At 46.4% G+C, this 10,351-nt stretch overlaps 1 long non-coding RNA gene across 1 annotated transcript; it reads left to right on the top strand.

Moving 5' to 3' along the window:
- Positions 1-1,297: 1,297 nt before the first annotated feature.
- LOC118155376 (uncharacterized) lies at positions 1,298-4,167 on the top strand. Its single transcript, XR_004745837.3, has 3 exons — positions 1,298-1,435; positions 3,034-3,113; positions 4,035-4,167. It is a non-coding gene; the product is annotated as an uncharacterized LOC118155376 (long non-coding RNA).
- The last annotated feature ends 6,184 nt before the right edge of the window (positions 4,168-10,351 follow it).

Genomic DNA, 10,351 nt, shown 5'->3' with positions numbered 1-10,351 from the left:
AGATCACTTGAGGTCAGGAGTTCAAGACCAGTGTGGCCAAAACCCCGTCTCTACTAAAAATTCAAAAATTAGCTGGGTATGGTGGTGCACACCTGTAATCTCAGCTACTGAAGAGGCTAAAGCAGGAGAATCACTTGAACCTAGGAGGTGGAGGTTGCAGTGAGCCAAGACTGTACCACTACACTCCAGCCTGACTGACGAAATGAGACTTTGTCTCAAAAAAAAGAGAAAACTCAGGCTGAGAGCTGGAATCCTACACCCTCCAATGCTCACATAAAGGAGCTATGAGATACCACAGCTGGAAGGACCTGAGCTACCATCTCAATGTTTCCATTCCACAGTACTGTTTAGAACTATTTGTGATAATGAAAATGTTTTATATTTATGCTGTCCAATATGACAACCACTATTTAAAATCATTTATTCAGTTCTTGAAATGTTGCTAGTGTGACTGAGAATGGAATTTTAAATTTTTTAAATTTTAAAAGTTTTATTAATTCAAATAGCCACATGTGGCTAGTAGCTACCACACTGACATCACAGATCTAGGCTATACATCTGTGTAGACAATAAGAAACAGATGACGAGGCGAGATGGCTCACACCTGTAACCCCAACACTTTGGGAGGGTGAGGCAGGTGGATCATGTGAGGTCAGGAGTTCGAGACCAGCCTGGCCAACATGGCAAAACACTGTCTGTACAAAAAAATACAATAATTAGCTGGGCGTGGTAACGTGTGCCTATAGTCCCAGCTACTCAAGAGGCTGAATCAGGAGAATCGCTTGAACCTGGGAGGTGGAGGTTATAGTGAACTCAGATAGTGCCACTGCACTCCAGCCTGTGTGACAAAGCAAGACTCCAGCTCAAAAAAAAAAAAAAGTGTTGGGGGGCGGCTTTTCCTCTCAGAAGTCCCTACTCCCTCACTAGGGAGAGAGCTGTTTTCCTTTCTCTTTCTCTTTGTCTATTTTTTTTTTTTTTTTTTTTTTGAGACGGAGTTTCGCTTTTGTTACCCAGGCTGGAGTGCAATGGCGTGATCTTGGCTCACCGCTACCTCCGCCTCCTGGGTTCAGGCAATTCTCCTGCCTCAGCCTCCCGAGTAGCTGGGATTACAAGCACGCGCCACTATGCCCAGCTATTTTTTTTGTATTTTTAGTAGAGACGGGGTTTCACCATGTTGACCAGGATGGTCTCGATCTCTTGACCTCGTGATTCACCCGCCTCGGCCTCCCAAAGTGCTGGGATTACAGGCGTGAGCCACCGCACCCGGCCCTTCTCTTTGTCTATTAAACCTCCGCTCCTAAACTCCTCGTGTGTATTCATGTCCTAAATTTTCTTGGCACAAGATGATGAACCCTGGGTATTTACCCCAGACAGTGTAGCTGCTTCATATTGGAGACCTCATCCAGGACACCAAGGTACATCGTTCATCAAAATGGTGAGTAGAGGAGTGGACTCCAACTCTGTCCTTTCATTTTGGAGCTCTCAGCCTCCATTTTATTTTATTTTATTTTGGGACAGGGTCTCCCTCTCTCAGCCAGGCTGGAGTACAATGGTGTGATCTTGACTCACTGCAACCTCTACCTCCTGGGTTCAGGTGATTCTCCTGCCTCAACCTCCCAAGTAGGCTGAGATTACAAGCCTGTACCACCATGCTGAGCTAATTTTTGTATTGTTAGTAGAGATGGGGTTTTGCCAAGTTGGCCAGGCTGGTCTTGAACTCCTGACCTCAGGTGATCTGCTAGCCTCGGCCTCCCAAAGTGCTGGAATTACAGGCATGAGCCACCACATCTGGCCTCCACTTTAGAACCAAGTCAAATCAATAACACGCATCCTTCAGCCATTTAAGAATGAGATTAGAGTGGCTGTGTTCTTAAAGACTTGGATGTGAGGCTTGCTGGGGGCGGGAACATGGAGAATCCCCCAGTACCCACAGGTCACTGAGCACATTAGCTATGTTTGAACCAGCTTCCTTTCACAGAGGACTTAGCTGTCACATGGGGCTGGAAGAGGACCTGTAAGCAACTGAGGATTTCTGGCTGGGGCTATCCCTGGTGTTATCCAAAGGCTTCTGAACTGACCCCAGCCTCTGACCACCCAATGGGGTATCAGCAACAGGATCTCCAACTTTCCTATCATCATCTCCTCCTTTTCTGTCCATGACCGCCATGTCTCCTATACTCTCTGTGCATGCAGACAGTACCTCCTTCAGCCTGCAAATAAAATCCGGTGCATCTGTCACTGGCCAGCCTTTTGCTCTCAGAAGTCCCCTCTCTCTCACTAGAAAGAGAGAGAGAGAGAGAGAGAGAGAGAGAGAGAGAGCGAGCGAGCGAGCGCTGTTTTCTCTTTCTCTTCCCTATTAAACCTCCAGTCCTTAAAAAAAAAAAAAAAAAAAAAAAAAAGCCAGGCATGGTGGCTCCCCAGAGCTTTGGGAGTCTGAGGTGGAGGAACCACCTGAGGTCAGAATTTTGAGACCAGCCTGACAACATGGTGAAACCTCATCTCTACTAAAAACACAAAAAATTAGCTGGGTGTGGTGGTGCATGCCTGTAATCTCAGCTACTCGGGAGGCTGAAGCAGGAGAATCGCTTGAGTCTGGGAGGAAGAGGTTGCAGTGAGCCAAGATCATGCCACTGTACTCCAGCCTGGGTAACAGAGTGAGACTCCATCTCAAACGATAAAAATATGAAAAAAAACCTTCCACTGATCTAGATTAGTCCTACATTCTATGGTCAGGAAGACTGAGACCCAGAAATACATCAGTGACTTGAGTAAGATCACACCATGAATGGGTGGGAATCTGTAGATGTGATTTGGTGAGCATTAAAGGTTAAGTTCACCAGACTTAGAAACAAACAGACCTGGGTTTTTGGTATTGGCTAAACCACAAAAATGGACAACTTGGATAACTTCTCTGGACCTCATATCTCTTCTGTAAAAGGGGGCGTTTACTCTACATTTCTCTGCTGTAAAATTCTTCTAATCCTTCACGTCCAGAGGGTCTAATTGGGTAATTTGTGTGCCCTCCTCTCACAGTGCCACCTCGTGGTTCGCGATGAATCCTGCATCTTCTCTTCCTGCAGCAAAATCTTTGTCAGGGGAAGATAGAAATCCTTGTGAGTAACAGCGGACCACTCCCTTACTGTGAGTGATCTGGCTAACTAACAGATCCTGTTCTGATCTACTTTCCATGTGTAAGACGTGGACAGCACTTCAGTGCTGACACAGCTACAAGATGTCCCAAGGCTTTTCACACACTCGGCATTCACAGAACCAGGGCTTTGTGAAACTGCTCTGGGTGAAGCTGCATCTTAATTTTCATTCCAAAAGTCTCCTCCGGCCAGCCTGGTGGCTCACCCCTGTAATCCCAGCACTTTGGGAGGCCGAGGCGGGCAGATCACAAGGTCAGGAGTTCGAGATCAGCCTGACTAACATGATAAAACCCCGTCTCTATGAAAAATACAAAAATGAGCTGGGTGTGGTGGTGCGCATCTGTAATCTCAGCTACTCATGAGGCTGAGGCAGGAGAATTCCTTTAACTCAGGAGGCAGAGGTTGCAGTGAGCTGAGATAGCACCACTGCACTCCAGCCCAGGCGACAGAGTGAGACTCCATCTAAAAAATAAAAGTCTCCGCCTGTCTGGGCGCAGTGGATTGTGCTTGTAATCCCAGCACTTTGGGAGGCTGAGGTGGGCAGATCACCTGAGGTCAGGAGTTCAAGACCAGCCTGGGTAACATGGTGAAATCCCATCTCCACTAAAAATACAAAATTAGCCAGGCATGGTGGCAGGCACCTGTAATCCCAGCTACTCAGGAGGCTGAGGCAGGAGAATCACTTGAACCTGGGAGGTAGAGGTTGCAGCAAGCCAAGTTTTTGCCACTGCACTCCAGCCTGGGCAACAAGAATGAAACTCCACTCAAAAATAAAATAAAATAAAAATCAAAGTCTCTTCCTGTCCCTGTGTCTTGTCTGTGGCATGACAGCCACCTCCTTTGCCAGGCCCCAAGTTTGATTTCTTTTTTCTCCTCTGGACATAGCTCAGTTGATGACCAAGAGAGGAAGCAGCAGGAGGAAGGCCATGAGCCTGTTAACATCAAGCTGGGGGAAGTGCCAGAAAGATTCCAAGGTTCCTGACTGCAACAGCTCTGTGACCTTGGACAAGTTATTTAATTTTTCTAAGCCTCAGATTGCATCGTGGAGGTAAACTGACTTGTCTCCTGGGTAGTTGTGAGAATTAGAAATACAGCTATGCATTACTTAACAACAAAGATACATTCTGAGAAATGCATTCTTAGGTGATTTTGTCATGCAAACATCATAGGGTGTACTTAAACCTAGATAGTATGGCCTACTACATACGTAGGCTATAGGACATAGCCTATTGCTCCTAGGCTACAAACCTATACAAAATGTTAGTATACTGAACACTGTAGGCAATTGTAACAAAATGGTAAGTGTTTGTATATCTAAACACACCTAAATATAAAAAAAAGGTATAATAAAACATGGTGGCCAGGCGCGGTAATCCTAGCACTTTAGGAGGCCAAGGCAGGAGGATCATGAGGTCAAGAGATCGAGACCAGCCTGGCCAACAAGGTGAAACCTCATCTCTACTAAAATACAAAAAAATTAGTTGGGCATGGTGATGCATGCCTGTAGTCCCAGCTACGCGGGAGGCTGAGGCAGGAGAATTGCTGGAATCCAGGAGGTGGAGATTGCAGTGAGCCGAGATTGCGCCACTGCACTACAGCCTGGGAAACACTGTGAGACTCCATCTCAAAAAAAAAAACAAAAAACATGGTATTACGGTCTTATGGAACCAATGTCATATATGTGGTCTATAGTTGAGTGAAACATCATTATGCAGCGACTGACTGTAACACATGTAAAGTCGTTGGTGCATAGTAGGTGATCAATAAATGGTAGTTGGTTATAATCACATACACCTTCTATTTGCTTGGCACCAATCTCTGAAGTCCAGGGGATGTGGAAGAGCTAGAGAAGAGATGATCCCAGCTGGCTTCCACACTCGTTGTAGAGAGATTACTGGAGGCAGGACATAATGAAATACAAATGGCAGGTCACAGTGCCAGCAGAGAATAATCATACTCATGTTTCTATAACACACTGTAGTGTTTACATTGTCCTTTTACATTTTTTTTTTTTGAGACAAAAATCTCTCTCTGTAGCCCAGACTGAAGTGAGTGGCACAATCTCAGCTCACTGCAACTTCCACCTCCCAGGTTCAAGCAATTCCCTACCTCAGCCTCCCAAGGAGCTGGGATTACAGGTGCCTGCAACCAGGCTTGGCTAATTTTTCTATTTTTAGTAGAGACAGAGTTTCATTATCTTGGTCAGGCTGGTCTTGAACTTCTGACCTTGTGATCCACCTGCCTTGGCCTCCCAAAGTGTTGGAGTGCTGGGATTATAGGCGCGAGCCACTGTGCCTGGCTCTTTCTTTCTCTCTCTCTCTCTCTCTCTGTCTCTCTTTCTTTTTCCTTCCTTCCTTCCTTCCTTCCTTCCTTCCTTCCTTCCTTCCTTCCTTCCTTCCTTCCTTCCTTCCTTCCTTCTTTCTTTCTTTCTTTCTTTTAGATGGAGTCTTGCTCTTTCACCAGGCTGGAGTGCAATGGCGCAATCTCGGCTCACTGCAACCTCTGCCTCTCGGATTCAAGCGATTCTTCCGCCTCAGTCTCCCGAGTAGCTGGGACTACAGGCACGTGCCACCATGCCCGGCTATTTTTTGGATTTTTAGTAGAGACGGGGTTTCACCATGTTGACCAGGATGGTCTCTATCTCTCGACCTCGTGATCTGCCCGCCTCGGCCTCCCAAAGTGCTGGAATTATAGGCGTGAGCCACAACGCCCAGCTCTTTTTTTTTTTTTTTTTTTTGAGATGTAGTTTTGCTCTTGTCTAATCTCGGTACAATCTCGGCTCACTGCAACCTCTGCCTCTGGGGTTCAAGCAGTTCTCCTGCTTCAGCCTCCCATATAGCTGAAATTATAGGGACATGCCACCACGCCTGGGAAATTTCTGTGTTTTTAGTAGAGACAGGGTTTTGCCATGTTGGCCAGGCTGGTCTTGACCTTCTGACCTCTGATAATCTCCCCACCTCCTCAAGTGCTGAAATTACAGTCATGAGCCACCACACCCAGCCAATTGTCCCTTCACATTTATAATTTTACTTATAATAATTGTGATGTAGATAGTGATGTTATCTCCATTTTACAGTGTCATGCCCAAGGTTGTATCACTAAGTGGCAGAGGTGGCTTGAGCTAGGGGCATCCTGATTCAGAGGCTGCCTTCTTTTTACTTCCCAGAGAGTTTTCTAGACAAGTCCATACTTGAAGATGGGTCATGAAGGGTGAGAGGCCTCAGAGAAGCAGAGAAGGCTATTCAAGCAGTGATCAAGAAATAGAAAAGGCTGGAAATTGGACCAGGTGACCACTGGCAGTCCTCCAGGTAGGGAGAATGCCCTGACTATATACTAAGATACACTAAGGATGCTTAGCCCAGCCTAATTAGGCAGAAGAAGTCAAGGAGGCCTTCCTGGAGAAAGCAACATCCAAGCTGAGGCCTAAATGATGAGCAGGAGTTGGCCAGAGCTCCTAGGCAAAAGAACTATCAGAGCACATTTAGGGAACTGGAAATAGTTTAAACAGGCAGAAGCAGAGTATGGCTAAGAATGAGGCTATGCCAGATGGGGCAGGGCTTGGTAACCCACATTAAGATCTTGGACTTTATCTCCGGCCACTAAGGACTCAATTCTTTGTTTACCCAGACAATTTGAGCTTTAGACCAATCAGCCAGTGGAGACTGACTGGCAGGGGCCAAACTGGAGGCAGGAGGCTGGTGAGAAGGTTGATGCAGTAATCCAGGCAAAATAGGAAGGTTGCCTGGTAGAGGGGGCATAGCAAAGATTAGGAGATATGGGCAGATTTAGGAGATAATTAAGAGGTAGAATGGAGGCCAGGCATAGTAGCTCATGCCTGTAATCCCAGCACTTTGGGAGGCAGAGGTGGGAGGACTACTGGGGTCTAGGAGTTCGAGACCAGCCTGGGCAACAGAGTGAGACCCTGTCTCAAAAAAGTTTTTAAAAGAGGCAGAATGGACTGGAGCTGGTGATTAAGTGAACACTGGAAATAGAGGGGAGTCGGGGGGTGGACAGAGGTGGGAAGAAAGAAGGAGGTGGTGAGGATGTCTTCCGGTTCCTGGCTGGAGTAGCTGGGTAGGTGGCTGTATGAATCCCTGGGCTGGGGAAGATGAGGGAGAAGTCCCTGAAGAGAGGAAAAAGGAGCAACACTTTGAGGGTAAGATGAATTTAGCAGCCGATGGAAGCGGGAGTGTCAAATACTCTTAGTGAAGGCAAGCTGAATTTTCCCTTTTATTCATTCAACACATATTTGTGACCGGGTGGGGTGGTTCATGTCTGTAATTCCAGCACTTTGGGAAGCTGAATCACTTGAGGCAAAGAGTTTAAAACCAGCCTGCTCAATATGGTCTGTCTTTACTTAAAATATAAAAATCAGTGAGTCATGGTGGCACAGGCATGTAATCCCAGCTACTTGGGAGGCTGAAGCAGGAGAATCGCTTGAACCCAGAAGGCAGAGGTTTCAGTGAGCTGAGATTGCGGCACTGCACTGCAACCTGGGTGACAAGCAAGAATCTGTCTCAAAACAAACAAACAAAAACTCCACATTTTTTTTTTTTTTTGAGACAGAGTTTTGCTCTTGTTACCCAGGCTGGAGTGGAGGAGTGCAATGGCGCGATGGAGTGCAATGGAGTGCAATGGTTGCTCACCGCAACCTCCGCCTCCTGGGTTCAGGCAATTCTCCTGCCTCAGCCTCCTGAGTAGCTGGGATTACAGGCACACGCCACCATGCCCAGCTAATTTTTTGTGTTTTTAGTAGAGATTGGGTTTCACCATGTTGACCAGGATGGTCTCGATCTGTTGACCTCGTGATCCACCCGCCTTGGCCTCCCAAAGTGCTGGAATTACAGGCTTGAGCCACCACGCCCAGCCGCAACTCCACATGTTTGTTAGGGGCCTACTATATGTCAGGGACTATTCCAGGCATTGTGAATACAGCAGCGAACAAAACAGATCAGGTCCTGTCCTCATGGAGTTTACATTCTAGTGGGTAGAGACCGTCAATAAGCAAAGAAATGTCTATAAATATGTCAAGGTGTGGTATGTGCTATGAAGACAAATTAGATGGATTATGAGGCTACAGGGTGATGAAGGTTGTCATTTGGATAGGGTGATCAGAGAAGGCTTCTCTGATTTTAGGCAGAGACTTGAATGAAGTGAGGAGGGACCCCGTGCCGATATGGGGATGTACACTTCTGGGCAAAAACAAAGGGCTTGGCTTTGAGGTCAGAGGTTCTCTCCGTGCTGTGGCCACTCTGGTCATGGCAGGAGTCAGAAGTGGGCGCTGAATACCCTGAAAGGAATAAGGATTTTACTATAAAACTATTTCCTCCTCCCCTGCAAGATGAAATTCCCCTAGAGCATTTTCCAACCCATGCAGTCTTCTGAAGACTTGAATTGGTTTTGCTCTTTGCCAGTTTGGTCACATTGTAGCTGCATAAACCCAGGCACATCACTTACCTTCTCCAAGCATCAGTTTTCTCAATTATAAAATGGGTATACTAATACAGACTTGCCATGAGAAACCAATGGAGTTATGCATACAGTGCCTGGCACAGAACAGATTGTTTAATAATGTTAGCCTTTTGTTAACAACCAGGATGGAGAAAACTGGCTTAATTGGGGTGTGAGAATCTAATTAATTCTAGCCTTGCACTCTCATTGCTGCTACTGCTGGCAGGAGAAAAGTACACAAATACATTTCTTCCCCTTCAACTCCTTTCTTTTTATATCCAACTTCCTTCCCCCCAGCTTCTGACCTGGACCTATTTGTGGTTTCAAGAAGGCCTGTTGAAAAGAGAATAGAAAATTCTCTGGGCCGGGTGTGGTGGCTCACGCCTATAATCCCAGGCGGACGGATCACCTGAGGTCGGGAGTTCAAGACCAGCCTGACCAACATGGTGAAACGCCATTTTTAAAAATAATAATAAATAAATTAATTTTTTTTAAAAAAGAAAATTCTCCTGGTGGCACAATATTCTGGTTTAGTCTTGAAGCCCCATCTTCTTTTGCTCCTGAGCCCCCTTCCTCCAGCCATGGATTGGACTTATCTCACGAGGAGGAAGGAGTGTGCAGAGCGGGTGTGGTAGAAGAAATGACTCAACATAAAACTTGTGGAATTTTGCATAAGACTCCACCCTGCAACTCCCCACCCAGGGGTCTCTGTGCTGGACTGGTTGAGAGGTGTGGCATGTTGAGATTCTAAATGTTGAGCCTTACCGGTAGTCTCAGCCACTCAGGAGGCTGAGGCAGAAGGATCACTTGAGCACAGGCATTTGAAGCTGCAGTGAGCTATGATTGTGCTGCTGCGCTCCAGCCTGGGCAACAGAATGAGAATAAAAAATAAATGTTGAGGGCCAGGTGAGGCAGCCCACATCAAAATCCCAGCACTTGGGAGGCCAAGGCAGATAGAGGCCAGGAGTTCAAGACCAACCTGGCCAACATGATGAAACCCCATCTACTAAAAATACAAAAATTAGCCAGGCATGGTGGTGCCCACTTGAAATCCCAGATACTCTGGAGGCTCACGAGAAACATTTGAACCTGGGAGGCAGGGGTTACAGTGAGCAGAGATTGCACCGCTGCAGCCTGAGTGACAGAGCAAGACTGCTTCTCAAAAATAGAAAAAGAAAAAGAAATGTTGAGTCTTTAAGACACCTGAACCCGTTTGGGGCAGGTGTGGGCAATGAAGATGATCATCTCTATGCTAGTGAGTCATACCAGAGCTAGGCCTCTGGAGACAAAGAAGGAAGAGCATGTGGAAGGAAGGGGCAGTGGGTACGGGGAAGGAAGGATTGAGGGAAGCTGGACTGTGTGACCTTGGGCTGAGTCACTCTGTAATCAGGCCACGCCCTTGCTCAGTAGCCTTCAATGACTCCCCATGCCACAGGATAAAGTCTAAAAGACTTAACCCCGATCCAACCTACAATTTCATTTGGCTTGCTACTTACTCCCCTCCTTCCCCATGCTTCCTTAAATGCAGCTTCAGAGGTCTCTGCTTGGTCTCTTTTCTTTTCTTTTTTTCTTTTTCATTGTGTTTTCTTTGTTATTCAACCAGAGCCAAGTCAGAATCCTTTTTTTAAATTATTGTCTTTCCCCCCAGGCTTCACAATATGACACACATAATATATAATATCTACGTTTAATAAACTTTTCATTTGGAATAATTTTAGATTTACAGAGAAGTTGCAGAGATAGTCAAGGGA

The sequence above is a fragment of the Callithrix jacchus genome, chromosome 7, assembly GCF_049354715.1.
Source record: "Callithrix jacchus isolate 240 chromosome 7, calJac240_pri, whole genome shotgun sequence".
NCBI lineage: Eukaryota > Metazoa > Chordata > Mammalia > Primates > Cebidae > Callithrix > Callithrix jacchus.
The sequence above is the reverse complement of the archived record's forward strand: the minus strand, read 5'-3'. Positions and strand labels throughout refer to the sequence as shown.